The 21,442-nt window shown below is 33.0% G+C and overlaps 1 long non-coding RNA gene across 1 annotated transcript in view; it reads right to left on the bottom strand.

The window, feature by feature from the left end:
- Positions 1 to 21,442, bottom strand: part of LOC141564893 (uncharacterized) — a 137,804-nt gene that overhangs the window by 82,889 nt on the left and 33,473 nt on the right. Inside the window, exon 2 of the long non-coding RNA XR_012488787.1 lies at positions 12,186 to 12,329. This is a non-coding gene — a long non-coding RNA (uncharacterized LOC141564893). The remainder of the gene's footprint in view (positions 1 to 12,185; positions 12,330 to 21,442) is intronic.

Here is a 21,442-nt window from a genome sequence, read left to right as displayed (position 1 = left end):
ATTTATTCTTCTAATTTGTTGTTGATTTTTGTTTTTAACCAATAAGTTGATGTTTTGGATATACACAGATGGCAGATTTAGAAATTACATCCATTTCTATCATTTACTATTGAAATATAAAGAAAAAATCATAATCTCAGTCCTGAAGAACAGACAAGGAAATAATGTCCTCTTGGGTAGGTGGAAACTCTGGATGTAGAACATAATATACATGAATACAAAAGGTTAATATGTAAATTGTCTTAGTTTGAATCTTTCTTTGTATTAGAATGAAGTGTTTGATAATGGAGAAAGGACTACTGGTTGTGGGAAAATGAGTACTATCTTAAAAGAATAGAAAATAAACTTCTCTGTCTTTTTTCTTTCTTTCCTCTTTCCCTCCCTCTCTCTGTCTGATTTTTTTTTGGTAATGTTATTTAGTATACATAATATTCAGAATATAGTGTGAGAATATAATGTGAGATTTTCATATTGTATATTATTCTTTGGTTTCTCTCTTTTTTTTTCTTAGACTGCACTTTTTAAATATTTTGCTATATTTCACAAATGTCAATTTTTGCATTGAAGTTACCAAGTATTAAATCATATGTTGATTTAATTTGGAGAGTCTTATCAAGTTCACAGAATTTCTTAAACTTGTCTTCTATGACAGATATTAGCATGTAAGCTCTGATTATATTCATGGTGCTCTTTTCTGCAAATGCTTATTGTGTGGATTGCAATATGAGATGATCAAGTATATGAAATATTATTTCTTGTTGCTTTTGGATGTATTATAAAATGAATTCCTTTATTTGTTTCTTGAAGGAGAACCTGTGAGCCATCTTTCCAATTGACTACCTCTACTTTTCATTTTTTGGTTTCATTTATAGTGAAAATATCAAGATTTATATGCTTCAGTTAATTCAGTCATATGTCACTGGTCAAGGATCTCACATTAAATTTGTCAACAGCTGCTCTAATGTTTATAAACATTTTTAAAAAGGGTATGATTTTTAAAACCAACTGTCACCTTTTCTGACATTAGTACCCTAGAAACCAAAAGGGACCACAAAGATCATTTTGTATTTTTCTTTGCTTTATTGTTTTCTATGCATAAAACCTCATCACTCATACATTTAAAGTTTTTTTAAAAAGCCTAGAAAAAACACATTCTATTAGAAAGTATCTCTTTAGATAGCCATTCTTCAGCAATCATATTGTTAATAATTGGAGATCATGTACCAAACAATTACAGATCAAAATTTAATCCCCGAAAATTCAATTTCAGTTATTGTAATGAGATAATGATACCAAAATGACAAAGAAAATGTTATAGAAGGAGGAGAGGTCAGAATATAGTTTTGCCTTAGCTTTTCTGAGAAAAGTGTTATAAACACTATAATATCCATTTTATAGATGAGAAAACTGAGGTTCAAGGAGTTAAAGGGATCTGTCCCAGTTACAAAGTTAGTAACACCTGATGCAGGATTTGAATCCAGATGATCTTTTTATCTCTAAATCCAATATTCTATCCATTATATTCTGCTGCCTCTGTATGAAAGCACAGGTAGTTTCACATGGAACTAATAATGACCATAAAACTTTTGGATTTAAGCCTTGATTTATATTAAATGTTTGAACTATTCCAAAGGAAGTAACATAGATATCTGTATACATACACAAATAAATCTTGGCCTTTGGGGATAGATGAAGACAGGAGGGAATAATAACAGCTTTCCTTTTTGACAAATTGTCTTTTTGAGGCCCTGAAATCAGTTTTTTTTCCTACGTATGTCATAAAGCTAATTTAATCCCACTTCTATAACTTTTATTGCTTAACATTTTATGTGTCTTTTCAGGTGCAAAAAGCATTTTGTGAAATATACATATGATTCATGGTAATTTATGTTCTGTTGGTTAAGTCTATTATAATTATCAGGATACAAATTTCATGATGTTATGGCAAATGTTCACAAGCTTTGCTTTCTTAATCCCAATTTCATAGACTACATATGGAACTTTTTCAGTCACCTAATTACTAATTTCACTTTGATGTTCAATTTTGACATTTGCTTCAGCTGCTCTGTCAGAGCCACATAACATAATTATTTATTTTTTTCTGACATCAATACTTGTGAAATCTCTTCTAAGTAATGGAACTCTTATCGATAAGTTCTATAGAATTATTAATTTGATCCAATGGAAGGATATCTGGGTTGTTGGACAAAGATCAGGAGTTGGTTATTTTGGTGTCATTTCCATATACAGTACATTACAAAATATATAAATCAAAATCTATCTGCCCCCAGAGGCTCCTAGTTGCACTCATAAAATGTAATGTGTAAAAGCATTTCAGAGATGAGAAAGTAGGAACCCACTCTCAACCTGCTGTGTCAAATCTGAGAATTTCCTCACTCTCTGTGAAAATAAAGGACCTTTATCACGCTAAAACATCTTTAAATGTGCATGAGACTACTTCTTGTCTTTAAATCTTTTATTCAGCAAATCATCCATTCTCCAGAAATAATGTAGGTTTTTATGGCAATTATAAGTTTTTGGTTTGTCCCCATATTTTTAAATGCTTTATATTTTCATAGTTGATGTGCTGTAGTTTGCTGTTCTATTATCAAGATACGATGGGTAGCTAATTTTGCTCTTTCTCTTCATTCCTGAATAAATCTTTTATATGTAATGTATAATTTTCCAAGCATTTTAATTTTATCATATTGGCATCATTTAATTTTCTAATTATAAATTAAACATCTTAGTTTTGAAGTGATTTAAGTTAGCTTGATTAATTTTCTTTAAAATAAGGAAATTTGAGCCCATTTATTTGTTTTCTCAAGTTAACTATTGCTTAGATTTATTAAATTTTGCATTTGTTTGTGATCAAACTGGCATTTGCATTAAAACAAATTCTAGACTTTATTAAAACATCTAATCTTCCAGCTAGGTGATAGAAGAAATCACAGATTTTCCCAGATATTTCTGCAGTCTTTCTAAATGTTTTGTGAATAGTAGAATTAATTTTTAATTGCATGATAAATTTTGAAATCAAATAACATTCAGCAAATAGAGTAGTGACGGAAAATGAAAGCATAATCATGGATGAGTCAACTCATACTTAATTCTTCATTAAAACCTCATTTGCAGGATAGCCTCAAGATGCCTCACTAGTTATAGAAAAGTCTATAGCTATAGCAAGCAAGCTATTCAATAACAATGCTCTTTCAACTTGCCCTACACTATTAAGGGTGATGAAATGGTCATGATGTCTTGCTTAGTCTCCCTTAAGGCTGAGTTTTGCCCTCTGGCATGGTCCCAAATTTCCATCAACTCTAAAGGAACATTAGAAAGAAGATTTCCATTTGACAATTAGAAAGCTGACCAAATAATAACAGCACTTCAAAACATTTTCCCTGACCCAGATCATTCACATACCATGGAGACCAGGTTTTTAAAATTTAAATTAAAAAATATTAATTTGATTATACGATTCAGTATCACAAGTCAAAATACTATTAACTAAATACTTCTTTTGTAGTTGTTTGATTCAGGTTCTGCTAAAATCAAAGTGTATGAGAGAAGATGTATATATTAAGAGATCATCCATTAGTTTTAGATCAATTGGACATTGTATATGGACTACTAAGTCATAAAGACCTGAGTTTAAATGTTTTCTCAGATTATTCATTCCTAACTATGTGACCTATAACAACTGGATGAATCAATCAAACCTTTCTCAGATTCAAGTAGCTCATGTATAAAACGTTAATAATATTTACCCAACAAAGCTGTTATGAAGATCAAATATGATGACATTTCTCTACTGGGCCAGTATCCCAAAGAGATCATAAAAAAGGGAAAGGAACCCACATGTTCAATAATGTTTGTAGCAGCTCTTTTTGTAGTGGCAAGAAACTGGAAACTGAGTGAATGCCCTTCAGTTGTAGAATGTAGAATAAGTTATAGTATATAAATGTTATAGAATATTATTGTTCTATAAGAAATGATCAGCACAATGAAAAAAACATGATGACACTTTTGAAAGTGTTTTTGTAAACTTTAAAGAGCTTTATGAGCATTGGCTATTATTATTGTTGTATTATTGTTGCTTAAAATCCCTAACATACCATTACCACCAGATTGAAAGAAAGGGAATAAGCATTTATTAGATGTCTGCTATGTGCTAGGCACTATGTTAAGCACTTCATAAATATTTTCTCATTTAGTTTGCAACAACTCTGTGAGGTAGGGGCTATAATAATCCCCAATTTTATAATTGAGTAAATTGAGCTAGGCAGAGATTAAGTGACTTCCCAGGATCAAATAGCTAGCAAGTATCAGAGGCCAAATGTCAACTTCTTGAGTCCTAATCTATTGTTCTATTTACTGTATCAGTTAACTTATTTTTTAAAAATGAATCAGTGAGAATCACAGAATTTCAGATTTGAGAGGGACTTCAGAGTTCCTTAACATCCCTTTCAGCTCTATCTCTATAATCCTGTACAGCCTAGCATAGCTTTGGGTTTTGGTTTTCATGTGTTAACTCATTGAGTTTGCAGTCTTTTTGAACTACCAAATACTTTATATTAATCAGTATTATATTTCATTTTGTTGATGGAATCTTTGACTCAAAGGGTTGATTGTATGGAGATTGGTTAATGAATTATAAGAGTGGGAGAAAAGAGAAATCCTAAATTCACATGACTTGCAACTTCAAGACAGAAGTCATACCATTCCAACTTCTTTTCTGATTACTGAGGGAGATTGTGGGAAGAAGACAATATGTAGAGAAGCAAACAATTAGTTCCTCTTGTGTTTTTATCCTCAGCTTGCTAGACTAGAGGCTTTGGGTACTTCTTTCTTTGGCAAGATCTTATACTCTTTCAGTTGAATTGTTACCTTTTTCCCAATGGGAAAATTCATTCACTCTGAGTATTATTTGATACATCAATACCACTGCTTCTAGCACTACCACCATCACGACCACCACCACTACCATCTTCACCATCATCATCATCACCAACACTTATATAATGCTTACCAGGTGTCAGGTACTCTGCTAAGTAATTTAAAAATACTATCTCATTTGATTTTCACAACAACCCTTGGAGGTAGGTGCTGTTTTTATCCCATAAGAACAAGTTGAGGAAAATAGGGTTTTTTTCATTTTTTAAAATTATTAAAGCTTCTTATTTTCAAAGCATATGTATAAATAATTTTCAACATTCACTCTTGCAAAATCTTGTCTTCCAATTTTTCCCCTCACTTTCCTCAGTCCTCTCCCCTAGACTGTAAGCCATCCAATATATGTTAAATGTATAACTCTTCTATACATATTTCTACAATTATCATGCTGCACAAAAAAATTCAGATCAAAAAGGAAAAAAAATGAGAAAGAAAACAAAACGCAAGCAACCAATAACAAAACAAATGAAAATACTATGTTTTGATCCACACTCAGTCCCCACAGTTCTCTTTGGTTGTAGATGGCTCTCTTTATCATAAGACCAGTGGAACTGGCCTGAATCAAATCATTGTTGAAAAGAGCCACATTCATCAGAATTGATCATCATATAGTCTTGCTATTGACATGTACAATGATCTCCTGATTTTACTTACTTCACTTAGCATTGACTGATTCATGTAAGTCTCTCCAGATCTCTCTGAAATAATCCTGCTGATCATTTCTTATAGAATAATAATATTCCATAACATTAATGTACCATTACTTATTTAGCCATTCTTCAAATGATGGACATCCACATGGTTTCCAGTTTCTTGCCACTACAAAAGGGCTGCCACAAACATTTTTATACATGTGGATCCCTTTCCCTCCTTTAAGATCTCTTTGGGATATAAGCCCCATAGAAATACTGCTGCATCAAAGGGTTTTGAGTACAGTTGCAAATTGCTCTGCAGAATGGTTGAATTAGTTCACAACTCCATCAGCAATGTATTAATGTCCCAGTTTTGCCACATCCCCTCCAACTTTCATCATTATCTTTTTCCTATTATCTTAGCCAATCTGAGAGATATGTAGTGGTAACTCAGAGTTGTCTTAATTTGCATTTCTCTGATCAATAGTGATTTAGAGCATCTTTTCAATGGTTTCAATTTCTTTATCTGAAAACTATCTGTTAATATCCTTTAACAATTTATCAGTTGGAGAATGGCTTGATATAAATTTAGGTCAATTTTCTCTATATTTTAGAAATAAATTTTTCCAGTTTATTGCTTCCCTTCTAATCTTATCTACATTGATTTTGTTTGTACAAAGTTTTTTAACTTAAAATAATCAGAATTATCCATTTTGCATTTCATAAAATATTCCAGTTCTTCTTTGGCCACAAATTCCTCAGATCTGAGGAGATAGATTATATTTTGTTCTAATTGGCTTGGAATATCACTCTTTATGTCTAAATCATAAACTTATTTAAATCTAATCTTGATATAGGGTATTAAGTGTGGTATTAGTTATTATGTCAGTGCCTAAGTTTCTGTCATACTAATTTCCAACTTTCCCAGTAATTTTTGTCAAATAGTGAGTTCTTGTCCCAGAAGCTGGGGTCTTCAGATTTATCAGACAATGACTATAATCATTGATTATTGTGTCTTGGAAACCTAATCTATTCCACTGATCAACTACTCTACTTATTATCCAGGACTAAATGACTTTGATGACTACTGCTTTTAATACAGTTTTAGGTCTGGTACAACTAGGCCACCTTCATTTGCATTTTTTCCCATTAGGTTCCTTGAAATTTTTCAGCTTTTATTCTTCCACATGAACTTTGTTATATTTTTCTAGCTCTATAAAATAGTTTCTTGGGAATTTGATTGGTATGGCACTGAATAAGTAGAATAATTTAGGTAGTATTATCATTTTTATTAAAAGTTTGCCTTAGTCATGCGCAGTTGATATTTTTCCAATTGATTGGATCTGACTATTTGTGTGGAAAGAATTTTGTAACTGTGGTTACATAGTTTCTGACTTTGCCTTGACAGATAGACTCCCAAATAGTTTATGTTATCTATATTTATTTAAAGTTTAAAATTTTTCTTTGTATGTCATTGCTGGACTTTGTTGATAACGTGTAAAAATGTTGATGCTTTCTGTACATTTATTTTGTATCCCACTACTTTGCTAAAGTTGTGAATTGTTTTTAGTAGTTTTTTAATTGATTCTCTACAATTATGTAAGTATACTATCATATCATCAAAGAGTGATAATTGGGTTTCCTCATTACCTACTCTAATTCCTTTAATCTCTTACTCTACTCTTATTGCCGAGGCTAGCATTTCTAATACAATATTGAATAATAATTGTGATAGAGGGCAACCTTGTTTCAACCCTGATCTTATTGTGCCTGCTTCTAGTTTATTCCCATTACATATGATGCTTGCTGATGGTTTTAAATAGATGCAATTGACCATTTTAAGGAAAAAGGCATTTATTCCTATATTTTCTAGTGTTTTTAATAGGAATTTGTGTTGGATTTTGTCAAATGCTTTTTCTGCATCTATTGAGATAACTATATGGTTTCTGTTTGTTTATTGTTATAGTCAATTATGCTAATAGTTTTTTTCCAATGTTGGACCACACTACATTCCTGGTGTAACTCCTACTTGATGTATTATCCTGGGGATAACTTGCATAATCTCATTGTTAATATTTTATTTAAGATTTTTAAATCAATATTTATTACGAGAATTTGTCTTTCTCTGAAAGAAAGAATTTTCTTTCTCTGTTTTGATCCTACCTGGTTTAGGTATGAGGACCATATCTGTGTCATAAAAGGAATTTGATAGAAATCCTTCTTTTCCTACTTTTCCAAATAGTTTGCATAATATTTGAATTAACTGTTCTTTAAAAGTTTCATAGAATTCACATGTAAATCTATCTGGCCCTGGAGGGATTGGGGAGTTGATTAATAGCTTATTCAATTCATTTTTCCAAAGTGGGATTATTTAAGTAATATATTTCCTCTTCAATTAATCTGGGCAATCTATATTTTTTCAAATATTCATCCATTTCACTTATATTATCAGATTTATTGACATATAGTTGGGCAAAACAACCTCAATTTATTGCTCTAATTTCCTCTTCATTTGTGGAAAGTTTCCCCTTTCATTTTTGATGCTAACAATTTGATTTTCTTCTTTCCTTTTTCTAATCAAATTAACTAAACATTTATCTATTTTGTTGGTTTTTTCATAAAACCAACTCTTAATTTTGTTAAACAATTCAATAGTTTTCTTACCTTCAATTTTATTTATCTCCCCTTTTATTTTTAGAATTGCAAATTTGATATTTATTGGAGAGTTTTTTTTTTTTTTTGGCTTTTTTAGTTGCATGCCCAATTCATTGATTTTCTCTTTTTCTGTTTATGCAACTAAGCATCTAGATATAAAACTTCCCCTAAAAAATACTTTGGTTGTATCCCACAAATTTTGGTATGTTATATCATTATTGTCATTCTCTTGAATGAAATTATCCATTGTGTTTATGATTTGTTGTTTTACCCACTCATTCTTTATAATTAGATTATTTAATTTCCAATTAATGTTTGCTTTATTTTCTCCTGGCCTTATATTGCATGTACTTTTTATTGCATCATGATCTGAAAAAAATGCATTTACTCTTTCGGGCCTTTCTGCATTTGATTTTGAGTGCCCTAATGGTCATTTTTTTGTGTAGGTTCCATGCACTGCTAAGAAAGAAGTATATACTTTTCTGTCTCCATTCAATTTTTTCCAAAGGTCTATCATAACTAACTTTCTATTTACCTCCTTAACTTCTTTATTATTTATTTTGTAGTTTGATTTATTTAGTTGTGAGAGAGAAAAGTTGAGATCCTCTACTAGTATAGTTTTGCTGTCTAATTCTTGCAGATCTCTTAACTTCTCTAAAAATTTGGATACTATACTACTTGGTGCATATGTTTAGTACTGATATTACTTCATTATTTATGGTACCTTTACCATAAGTAAGTAAGATGTAGTTTTCTTCCTTATCTTTTAAAATTAGATCTATTATTGATTTTGCTTGATCAGAGATCAGAATCACTATCCGTGCTTTTTTTTTTTTTTTTTTTCTCTTCAGGGTGAAGCATAATAGATTCTACTCCAGCCTTTTACTCTGAATGTATCACTCTGCTTTAAATGTGTTTCTTATGAACAACATATTGTAGCATTCTGGCTTTTAATCCAGTCTGCTATCTATTTTGTTTAATGGAAAAGTTCATCCCTTCACAATTAAATTACTTTGTATTTCCTGCTATCTTATTTTCCTCAAGCTGTATTCTGCTTTTTTCTCCCTTTCTCTCCTCAGTATTTATTTCAGAGGACCACCTCCCTCAAACAGTCCTCGCCCTTTAAAGCACCCCCCTTCTTATTCCTTTCCCCTTTTATTTCTGTTTTCCCTTCTATTAACCTCCTCCTTTGATTTTCCTTTTGCCTTCTGACTTCCCTATGGGAAATTTCTCTCTGAAGAGTAATATTCACAGAATGCTCATCCCCTCTTCTTTCCTTCAGTTGTAATGGGTCTTTTTTGCCTCCATTTTACCTCCATTTTTCTATTCTTTCAGTACAATCCCCTTTCTACCTCTAGTTTCTTTTTTTCTACTTTCTTTTTTATGCTATCTCAATAAAATCAAGTTATATCTGCATGTATGTAAGAGTATGTTTACTCTTAGAATGTGCAGTTATAATTTGATTTTATTGTATACATAATAAACAGTTCTCAAGAGTTAAACATATTATCTTCCCAGTTAACCATATCATCTTCCCATATAGGGATATAAAAAAAAGAAACAGTTATTTTTTTCCTTTCCTTTTTACCTTTTTATTCTTTTTATGCTTCTCTTGAATTCTGCACCTGAAGATTAAATTTTCTGGTAAGCTCTGGTCTTTTCACCAGAAATAAATGAAATTCACTCATTTCTTTGAATATCCACATTTCCCCCTGAAAGATAATGTTTTATTTTGCTGGATAGTTGATTCTTGACTGTCCTTTGCCTTTTGGAATATCATATTCCAGGCCCTTTGATCCTTTAAAGTGGAAACTGGTAGGTTTTGAGTAGTCCTGATTGTAGCTACTCCATATTTGAATTGTTTCTTTCTAGCTGCTTGCAATATTTTCTCCTTCATCTGATATTTCTGAAATTTAGCTATGATGTTCCTTAAACTTTTCATTTTGTGTCCAGACCAATTTATGGGAGAATCTGTACCAGTCAGAATCCTCACCATGGGTGAAGATTGATGACAAGGATGGTCAAAAAGGAGTCCATTTATTTGGAAAATCACCAGCCTTATATATCCTATGCTTATATAATACACTTATATAACTATAAGATACTGTACATGCACTAACTATAGGATACTCTACATAAACAACTTGCTATTCTGTGCAGATGTTTCCTTGACACATTAGCATAACTCTGCTTCAAGTACAACACAGGTTGTCACTCCCCCTGACTCCTCAGGAAGGCCAAGATGTCCTTAGTAGAGGAAGGGGAGTCAAACCAGACACTGTCAGCAGGGTTCCTTACTGGAAAAAAGGGTCTTATTCCTCACCCAGGGTTCTCACAATTTGTGGCCCTCTACAGCTCTCCCTTTCTTTTCGTTTTAATTGAAGTGGGTATACTAGTCCACACCAACATGTCAGCACCCATTGGATTCCTTTTCCATCTATAGAGACGGAAGCAAACTCTCTGCCCCAAGTGGTTAACTTATCTGTTACCTTTTATTTACCAGTTTTTGGATGTGGTAATTATCTAAAGATACCAGAGCTGCTTGCATGGACACTGCCTTTCTGGTGGATTATGAAACCTGTCTGCTGGAGCCAGTGAATCCTCATCAAAAAAAAAAAAAATCAATATTATAAAGGGCTAAGTTTAGAAGTTTTTAGGGTTACCCATAACTCCCCCTCTCTTTTGTTTTTGGAGGAGCATCTTAATATCTGTTTCTCCTTTCTACTATTGCCTGTCTTTGAGGATTGAAGGGTATGCCAATGGTGTGTGAAATCTGTTACTGTGCAAAATGTTTACAAGTATGTGCAAGTCCATTATCTATTTTTATTGCTTGTGGCATGGCCATAACTACAAAGGCATTCAGGAATTCAGTGATCACCTGGGCAATCTCTTTTGCCACTGGTACTTCAAAAGTAAACCCTGAAAACGTGTCCACAGCAACGTGGAAAAAAGACATGGCTAAAAGATTTATAATGGGTCACATCTATCTGCCAAATTTCATTGGGCCTTAAACCATGAGGATTCTTCCCCAGAGGGAGCATAGAGGCATGGAAAGGGAGGCAAGCCATACAGCTATATATTTTACTCTCCACCTAGCTATCTTTTTTGTTATCCCAAATTGCAGATGTAAGCTCATGTAGCTTGATGATATTTAAAATTAGATTCTTGGGGGTCTAAAATAGGAGAGTGTTGGCTAACATGTGGGAAGGTGATCTGCCTTCAAGTTTCCATAAAAAAATAGGTCCTGGAAGATGAGTAGGAGAAGGAACATGCAAGAGGTAATGCTTACCTGGGTGGTTTCACACTTGAAGTTTCTTAAAAAGCTGAAATATGCTAGAAACTACAAATTTTATTTGGGCTGTGGCAATTCTTTGTATCATACCTATTGAATAAGCCAAATCAGATTGGTAAGAAATAAGAGCTATCATAATTGCATACATCTCATTCTGCTGAGTGGACTGAAAGGAAGTTCTGACTATTATTCTTTTTTTATGCTAAGTTAGGAGAATAGAGAGCACAAATGTTATGTTTGGACACATCTGTAAAGATGGTTAGTCCTTTAAGAGAAATCTTAGAAACCTTTTCTTCAAAAACCTGTGGCCAATTATGTAATAGCCAAGCTATCCTTAAGGGGGACCCATGTGTGAAATTTGGAGTGTGACCAATAAAATGTGCCACTCTGACATGGTTTCATAAGCATTGATATAATGTACTGCTTCTGAGTTACTAACAAATCTTGCTAAGTCCTATCCCAGATAATTGTATTACTTGTTTAATGCCTTTTAAGGAGATTCTAGCCACAAGCACTGGATAAGTAATAAGGCTTTGCTCTGGTTGTGCCAGTTTTGTTATGGATTTCCAATCATTAGGGGCTAGGATTTCATAAGTCAAATTCTCTAAAAGCATTCTAAATTGAGATAATATAGACTCATAGAAGTTGCAAACCTTTTTTAGATCTTTGATAACTTCCAGATCTTCTCCTGATTTAATCTGGAGGCCCACTGGGGTCCAGTTCTTCAATTACACATATGCTTCCATTCTCAATCCAAACATATCCCATCCCTCTTCTTTTGATTTAATCAGTCCTTCCTGTAATTGGAATATAAGAGGACAACAAGATGGCTCCACAAAGATGGAGTTGAGAGAGGAGGATGAAAAAGTAATGAGTCAGGAAGTGGGGGATACACCACAAGTGCAGATGCAGGGGGAAATGGAGGTGGGATGAGAAACAAAAAAGTACCATGCCCCTCAAGCCTCCCAGTGCCATTTTTGTCTTTGTTTAATGTGCTACATCCTTTAGAGTTGTCAGCACCTATTTTTATTTATTTTCCTCATCCTCTTTTGTTTGGTACCTTACACAAAAGCCCTCTTTTTTTGGATAATATGTGGAGTCTCTCAAAACCAATTTTATTACATTGTACATAAGGAATGTATGCTCAGGGTTTGAGCCTGGACCCATAGTATGGTAGTATTCAGTTAGTTGTTCTCCCACTATCTTCCATTTCTCAGGCTACAACGTGTCCTCCTTAAGGAGCCATGAAGATGAGTGCTCCACATTGTCTATGAACTCAGTGATCTGCTTCTGAGTTACTAACAAATTTTGCTCTTTTATTACCTAACCAAGCATTTTTCATGCTTTCCTTGAGAGGATGGCTCTGTTGCTAATGCCTGTCCCATTTCGGCTGGAAAATGAAAATGAACACATTAGCCCTTGCCAAATCTTCCCATTGTCTGTTTAAGTTTACCCACTTCCTGGGTACTCTTGGGATTCCTCACTCAAACTCACATTGTTGGTGTCAGGTGAGCTTCTGTGTGCCCTGCTCTCAAGAGTCCCACATTGAATGCCAATTGTCTGGACCTGCTCATGGGAGAATTTTGATACCAGCCCGAATCCTAATCCTGCATGAGGACTAATAGAATGGAACTCATGAGGATGGTCAAACAGGTGTCCATTTATTCAAAAAATCCTCAGCCTTATATACCTTATGCTTATGTAATATATTTACATAATTATAGAATATTGCACATGTGCTAACTATAGGATACTGCATATGTGGGACCACATAAACAACTTGCTATTGTGGGCAGATATTTCCCTGCCACATTAGCATAATTTTGCTTTGAGTACAATATAGGTTGTCATATTTCCTGACTTCTCAGGAAGGCCGAGAAGACTTTGGGGTAAATAGGGAGCCAAACACTGTCAGCAGAATTCCTTTCTGGACCAAAGGGACTAATACTTCACCCAGGATCCCGCACTATCTGTGGCCTGATACAATTTTGAGGTCTTTTTCAGGAGGTGATTGATGAAATCTTTCAATGGCTATTTTACCTTCTAGTTCTAGGACATCAGGGAAGTTTTCCTTGATTATTTCCTGAAAGATAATATTTAGGTCTTTTTTTTTTTTCTTTCATCATGGTTTTCAGGTAGTCTAATATTTCTTAGATTATCTCTCCTGGATTTTTTTCCAGGTCAGGTGTTTTTCCAATGAGTTATTTTAAGTTTTCTTCTATTTTTTCATATTTTTGGTGTTGTTTGACAGATTCTTGAAGTTTCATGGAATCATTCACTTCCATTTCTTCAGTTCTAATTTTCAGTTAATTATTTTCTTCAGTTAGATATTTTATCTCCTTTTGCATTTGACCAACTGAACTTTTAAATGAGTTGTTTTGTTCATTGGTTTTTTTTCCATTTCACGAATTCAGTTTTTCCCATGAGTTGGTTCCTTTTTTTCAAATCTATTTTGTAAGGAGTTATATAGTTTTTCTATTTTTTTTCAAATCTATTTTCTAAGGAGGTTTATGATTTTTCTATTTCACTAAATGTATTTTATGGAGTTTTCTTCAAATACTGTTTTCCTTTTCCAAACTCTTCTGCAAAGTTCTAATTTCATTCTTCCATTTTTCTTTCTAAGTTCTTTTTTGAATTCTTCCAAGAGAGCTTTGTGAGATGGAAACCGATTTATTTCACCCTTTGGGTGTATATCTGGAAATGACCTGTCTTTAGTGTTCTCAGGATCTGAGGTCCATTCTCTGTCTTTATAAAAGCTGTCTATGGTCAGAGTTCTTTTTGCACTTTTACCCATTTTTTTTAAAAGGTTAAGGTCTACTCTTACATCAAAGTGGAAATTTTCACAAGCTTCTTCTATAGCAACTTTATACTTCCTTAAGCCAGTGCTGCTGACGCCCTTCTTGTGCTGGATGGGTGTGTCCAGGTCCTGAGTTATTCTGAGGTTCAGAGGCTATTTGTCTTTGTATTTATGTTGGATGTCTCACAGCTATTCTGCTGATCCACTGGCTTGTAACCATAACAGAGTAGCCAATGGCTGTTGTATTTTGGCTAAGAACTTCCCAGTAGATTTCCCAGTGAGCTGACCCACACCAACCTGGGTCCCTGCACTGCCGCTGCCTTCAGCCATTTCCCCTCCTCTCTCCTCAATTGAAACATATCTTTTCTGAAATTCCAAAATATCTTCTGGTGGAAATGTGTTACACTCCAAATATTTGTGAGTTCTGTCACTGCAAAACAAGTTTAGAGCCTTCATCTGATGTTAAGCTGAGGCACACTAGGAAGAGCCTGTCTATTCTCTTCCATATTGGCTCTACCCCTTCATGGAAAATACAAACTAAATGAGTTGTCCAGGATCACACAACCAGTAGCATAGTTTCCTTGATTTCTAATTTGCTATTAAGTTGGATAAATGTGTTCCCATTTTTAATATAAATGGGTGCTGTATTTTTCAAAAGATTTTTTTGCACTTGTTAGGATAATCACATGAATTTTATTTGTTTTGTTATTGATATGGTCAATTATGCTGATTATTTTCCCAATATTGAATTATCCTTGTATTATTGGAAGAAATTTTGACTAGGCATAATGCATTATGTTTATGGAAAATTACTGTAATCTCTTTGTTAATTAGTTCCTAATTAGTGCTTTAATTTTCTTTTCATTAATGATGAAGTCACTTTTCATTTTTAATACTGTTAATTTGTTTTTCTTCCTTTTAAAAATCTAATTAACCAAAAATTTATCTATTTTATTCTTTTCTCATAAAACCAGCTCTTAGTTGTATTTATTAGCTCATTAGTTTTTTTACATTGAATTTAATTTCCCCTTTGATTTTCAAAATTTGTAATGTGGTGTTTAATTGGGGATTTTAAATTTGTTCTCCCCCCTTGCTTTTAAAATTACATACCTAATTCATTGACCTGCTTTTACTCCATTTTATTCATGTAATCATTTAAAGATATAAAATTTTTCCTAAGAATTTTTTTGTCTGTTCTGCTATGTTGTCTCATTATTCTCAGTCTTTTTGGTGAAATTATTATTTCCATGATTTGTTCTTTAACCCACTCATTTTTTAGTGTTAGATTACTTAGTTTCTAATCTATTACATGTATTTTATTACACTGTGATTTGATAAGGATTTATTTAATAACTTATTTTTTGCATTTGATTGTATGTTTTTTATACCTTAATATTTGGTCTTTTTTTGTATGTAAATGCCTAGTAACACTGAGAAAAACATATATTCTTTTTTATCTCCATTAAATGTTGTTCAGAGGTCTATCATATCTCATTTTTCTTTTTTTTTAAATTATAGCTTTTTATTTACAAGACATATGCATGGGTAACTTTTCAGCATTGCCCTTGCAAAACCTTCTGTTCCAACTTTTCCCCTCCTTCCCCTCTACCCCTTCCCCTAGATGGCAGGTAGACCAATACATATTAAATATGTTAAGGTTCATATCTAATTTTTCTAAAATTATATTTACCTCTTTAACTTCAATACTAAGTGTTATGCTATAACAAGTATTCATTATACACACACACACACACACACACACACACAAGTTTAGCATTGATATTACTCTTTTGGTTTTGGTACCTTTTAGTAAGATGAAGTTTCTTTCCTTGTCTCTTTCAATTAGATTTTTTTTTTGGGCTTTTGCTTTGTATGAATTCAGGTTTGCTACGTCTGTTTTTTTAAGATGCAGGTGAAGTATAATAAATTCTGCTTCAGTCTTTTATTTTCATCCGTATCCCTGCTTCAAATGTGTTTGTAGTAAACATATTGCTATATTGTAGAATTTTGGTTTTTAATTCACTCTATCTGCTTCAGTTTCATGGAATAGTTCTTCCCATTTACATTTATAGCTGTGATTACTAACTGTATTTCCCCCTATTCTGTTTTTCCCTTATTTATACTTTTTCTTTCTCTTTTTTCATCCTGTCCCTCCCCATTAGTGCTTTGCTTCTGACGACCATCTCCCTCAACCTTCTCTCCTTTTTATCAACCCCTTTTCTTCCCCCCCTTTTCTCCTATTTCTATATAAGATAATTTTTTTACTCAATTGACTGTGTATGTTATTCCCTCTTTGAACCAAATCCATTTAGAGTGAGGTTAAAATAATGCTCAGTCTTCCTTTCTTTCTACTGTAATAGGAATGTTCTGCCTCTTTATGTGATATAATTTACTGTAGTCTATATCCTATTTTTTTTCTCAGTAAAATCCTTTTTTTTAAACTCTTTAATACAATTTAAAAATCACATCAAAATCAGCTTATACCTGTACCCTTCTTCTAGCTACCCTAATAAAAGTACTGTTCTTAAGAGTTACAAGAATTTCCCCATATAGGTATCTAAGCAGTTTAACCCTATTGAAAACCAGATATTTTTTTCTTTACTCTATCTTTTTATGCTATTCTTGATCCTTGTATTTGAAGACTACATTTTCTGTTCACCTTATTAAATGTCTATTTTTAATTCTGGAAGATTATGCTCAGTTTTTCTGGATAGTTGATTCTTCATTGTAATCTAAAGTTCTTTGCCTTTTAGAATATCATATTTTAAGTCCTTTGATTTTTTAATGTAGAAGCTGCTAAGCTTACATAATATTGACTCTGGCTCCTTGATGTTTGAATTCTTTCTGGCTGCTTGAACAATTTTCTTTTTGACCTGATAGTTCTGGAATTTGGTGACAATACTTCTTAAGAGTTTCATTTTGGGATCTTTGTAGGGTGACTGGTGGATTGTTTTAATGACTATTTTACCTTCTGGTTTTAGGATATCAGAGCAGTTTTCCTTGATAATTTCTTGAAAGATGTCATCCAGGCTTGTTTTTTGATTTTGACTTTCAGATAATGCAAGCATTTTTAATTTTCTCCCATGCTAAGTCCATTTTACATGAAGTATTTCACATATTTTTAATTCTTTTGATTTTGTTTGACTGATTCTTGATGTCTTATAGAATAATTACCTTCCACTTTCTCAATGATAATATTTAAGCAATTATTTTCTTCACTTACCTTTTATATTTTCTTGTCCATTGGACAATTCTACTTTTCAAGTATTTTTTCCCCCAATGTAATTTTTACCCATTTGGATGAAATTCTTTTTAAAAGAGGGTTGTTTTCTTTAGTCAATTTCTATGCTTTCTTTTCCAAGTTGTTGACTCTTTTGTGTGTGTGTGTGTGTGTGTGTGTGTGTATTTCTTGTTTCTTTTTCCAATTTTTGTACTCTATATCTTGATTTTAAAAATCCTTTTTGATCTCTTTCAAGAAGATTTTTTTGCAATTCAGACCAATCCATATTCCTATTTGAGGCTGCACATATAGGCATTTTGATGTTGTTTTCCCCTTGTAGCTTGTGTTTAGACCTTCCTTATTGCCACAGTAGCTTTCTGTGGTTAGGGCTCTTTTGTTTATTTGCTTAATTAAAAAAACAAACAAACAAACAAAAAAAAAATGATCTCTGCTCCTGTCATGCAGGTGGCACTGTTCCATGCTTCTTGCACTGAAGACCAGGGTCTTCAATCACTGGTTTCTATGCTGGGACCCTCAGTTATTGTGGTTTGCTCATTGCACTAGGATGGTCCAGCCCAGTCATATCTTTTATGCTCTAGTTTCTGTGGTTTACAATTTGCCTGCTTCTGGGGCTGGAGAGCTTACAGATGCTGACCACTGGCCTATTGAGCCCACATTGTAAAGTTTAGGTTGCTAATCTGTACTATGGCTAATAATGTTCTGATGGCTCACTCAAACACTGCCTGTACTCATCTTATTTCTTTCTGTCTTTTTGTGAATTCTGTTGCTCCAGAATTCTATTAGCAGGTTGATTTAAGATAGTTTCTGAGGAAAATTGGGGAAAACTTGGACAACTTCCTTGTTTCTCTTTATCATCTTGGCTCTGGCTTCTAGAAGTTAAGTAACTAGAAAGTAAGTAACCTGATCAGGATAAAAACAACTATTAAATATGAAAGGCAAATTTGACCTCAAATTTGTGAGGTGTGTCTCCAAATTATAATAGAGACTGTGATAGCTAAGAGGTTTTCTGCTATGATTAGTCATCATTACCAAGCAACTAGCATTTATATAGAACTTTTAAGATTTGTAAAACAATTGCATCATTTAATCCTTACATCAACTCCACATGATAGATGCTATTATTGTCCCCCATTTTACAGCTAAGTAAACAGAGGTGACTTGCTGATGATCACAGAGTCAGTAGATGTTTAAGGCATATTTAAGCTCAAGTTCTTTTTTTTCCAATTTTTTTTATTAATTTTTATAATTATAACTTTTTTTTTGACAGTACATATCCATAGGTAATTTTTTTTTTACAACATTATGCCTTGTACTCCCTTCTGTTCTGAATTTTCCCCCTCTTTCCCTCCACCCCCTCCCCTAAATGGCAGGCATTCCCATACATATTAAATATCTTATAATATATCCTAGTTACAATATATATGTGCAGAACCGAATTTTGTTTGTTGTTATTGTTGCAAAGGAAGAATTGTATTCGGAAGGTAAAAATAATCTGGGAAGAAAAACAAAAACAAAAACAAAAAATAATAATAATGCTCACAGTTTACACTCATTTCCCAGTGTTTCTTTTCTGGATTCTGTCCATCATTGATCAATTGGAATTGGATTAGCTCTTCCCTATGTTGAAGATATCCACTTCTATCAGAATACATCCTCATACAGTATCATTGTTAAAATGTATAATCTCCTAGTTCTGCTCGTTTCACTCAGCATCAGTTCATGGAAGTCTCTCCAAGCCTCTATGTATTCCTCCTGTTGGTCATTTCTTACAGAATAATAATATTCCATAACATTCATATACCATAATTTACCCAGCCATTCTCCAATTGAGGGGCATCCATTCATTTTCCAGTTTCTAGCCACTACAAAAAGGGCTGTCACAAACATTTTGGCACATACAGGTCCCTTTCCCTTCTTTAGTATTTCCTTGGGATATAAGCCCAGTAGCAGCACTGCTGGATCAAAGGGTATGCACAGTTTGATAACTTTTTGGGCATAATTCCAGATTGCTCTCCAGAATGGTTGGATTCTTTCACAACTCCACCAATAATGCATCAGTGTCCCAGTTTTCCCACAGCCCCTCCAACATTCATCGTTATTTGTTCCTGTCATCTTAGCCAATCTGACAGGTGTGTAATGATATCTCAGAGTTGTCTTAATTTGCATTTCTCTGATCAATAGTGATTTGGAACACTCTTTCATATGAGTGGAAATAGTTTTAATTTCATCATCTGAAAATTGTCTGTTCATATCCTTTGACCATTTATCAATTGGAGAATGGTTTGATTTCTTATAAATTAAGATTAGTTCTCTATATAATTTAGAAATGAGGCCTTTATCAGAACCTTAAACTGTAAAAGTATTTTCCCAATTTGTTACTTCCCTTCTAATCTTGTTTCCATTAATTTTGTTTGTGCAGAAACTTTTTAATTTGGTGTAATCAAAATTTTCTATTTTGTGATCAATAATGGCCTCTAGTTCTCCTTTGGCCACAAATTCCTTCCTCCTCCACAAGTCTGAGAGATAAACTATCCTATGTACCTCTAATTTATTTATGATTTCATTCTTTATGACTAAATCTTGGACCCATTTTGATCTTATCTTAGTATGTGGTGTTAAATGTGGGTCCATGCCTAGTTTCTGCCATACTAATTTCCAGTTTTCCCAGCAGTTTTTGTCAAATAATGAATTCTTACCCCAAAAGTTGGGATCTTTGGGTTTGTCAAACTAGACAAACTAGATTGCTATTTTTATTCACTCTCTTGCCTAACCTATTCTACTAATCAACTAGTCTATTTCTTAGCCAATACCAAATAGTTTTGGTGACTATTGCTTTATAATATAGTTCTAGATCAAGTACAGCTAGACCACCTTCATTTAATTTTTTTTCCATTACTTCCCTTGAAATTCTCGACCTTTTGTTGTTCCATATGAATTCTGTTGTTATTTTTTCTAGGTCATTAAAATAGTTTCTTGGGAGTCTGATTGGTATAGCACTAAATAAGTAGATTAGTTTAGGGAATATTGCCATCTTAATTATATTTGCTCGGCCTATCCAAGAGCACTCAATGTCTTTCCAATTATTTAAATCTGACTTTATTTTTGTGGCAAGTATTTCCTAATTTTTAAGCTCAAGTTCTTAAGAAGTGTTTCTTTCCTTGAAATATGGTCTGAGATAGCCCAGAGGTATTCTATGGTAATTCAGATATTCTTTATCTTCACTAATTAATTGGCAAGTTCAAGGCAAAACATTGGAATTCTAAATTCTGACAATTTCTAACAAGAAAGATTTTTTTCCCCTTGCCCTCTTCACAAATAATATCCTTGGGGATTCTAATGGATATGTGATGACTTTAAAGCAGCCACCAACAATGTTTAGAATAAAAAGAAATGCTTGGAGCACTAACCTCTGAAGAATGAGATAAGGCAGCCTTTCTCTGTAAGATAATAGTTGTAGTAGTAGTGCCAACTGATATTTACATAGTATTTTACAGTGTGTATATGTGCCAATAAATAACAATGAAAATTTAAAAAAAATCTGATGAAATTCTAGTACCTGAAGAGGGTTTCATTTTTTGTTTTTATATAGATCTTTGGATAACTTGTCAGTGTATCTTAAAATATACATAGAGTTCTTTAGTAGGAATACAATGTAAAAATATTAAGAAAGCAAAAAGGGACCAGTTAGAAAATCCCTAATCCCTATCTCCCACCACCCCAAATAAGACTAACTATGACTAGAGAAAAATCTAAGAAATAAAACTTCTAGGATTATGATTTGGATAATACAAGAAGAGAAGGAATAAATATCATAGGTATTTAAAAGTTATCTAATTCAAGCTTCTCATTTCAAAAATGAAAAATTAGGAACT

This window comes from Sminthopsis crassicaudata, chromosome 3 (assembly GCF_048593235.1).
Source record: "Sminthopsis crassicaudata isolate SCR6 chromosome 3, ASM4859323v1, whole genome shotgun sequence".
Lineage (NCBI taxonomy): Eukaryota > Metazoa > Chordata > Mammalia > Dasyuromorphia > Dasyuridae > Sminthopsis > Sminthopsis crassicaudata.
Note: the sequence above shows the minus strand (reverse complement) of the source record. Positions and strands in the feature narration are given on the sequence as shown.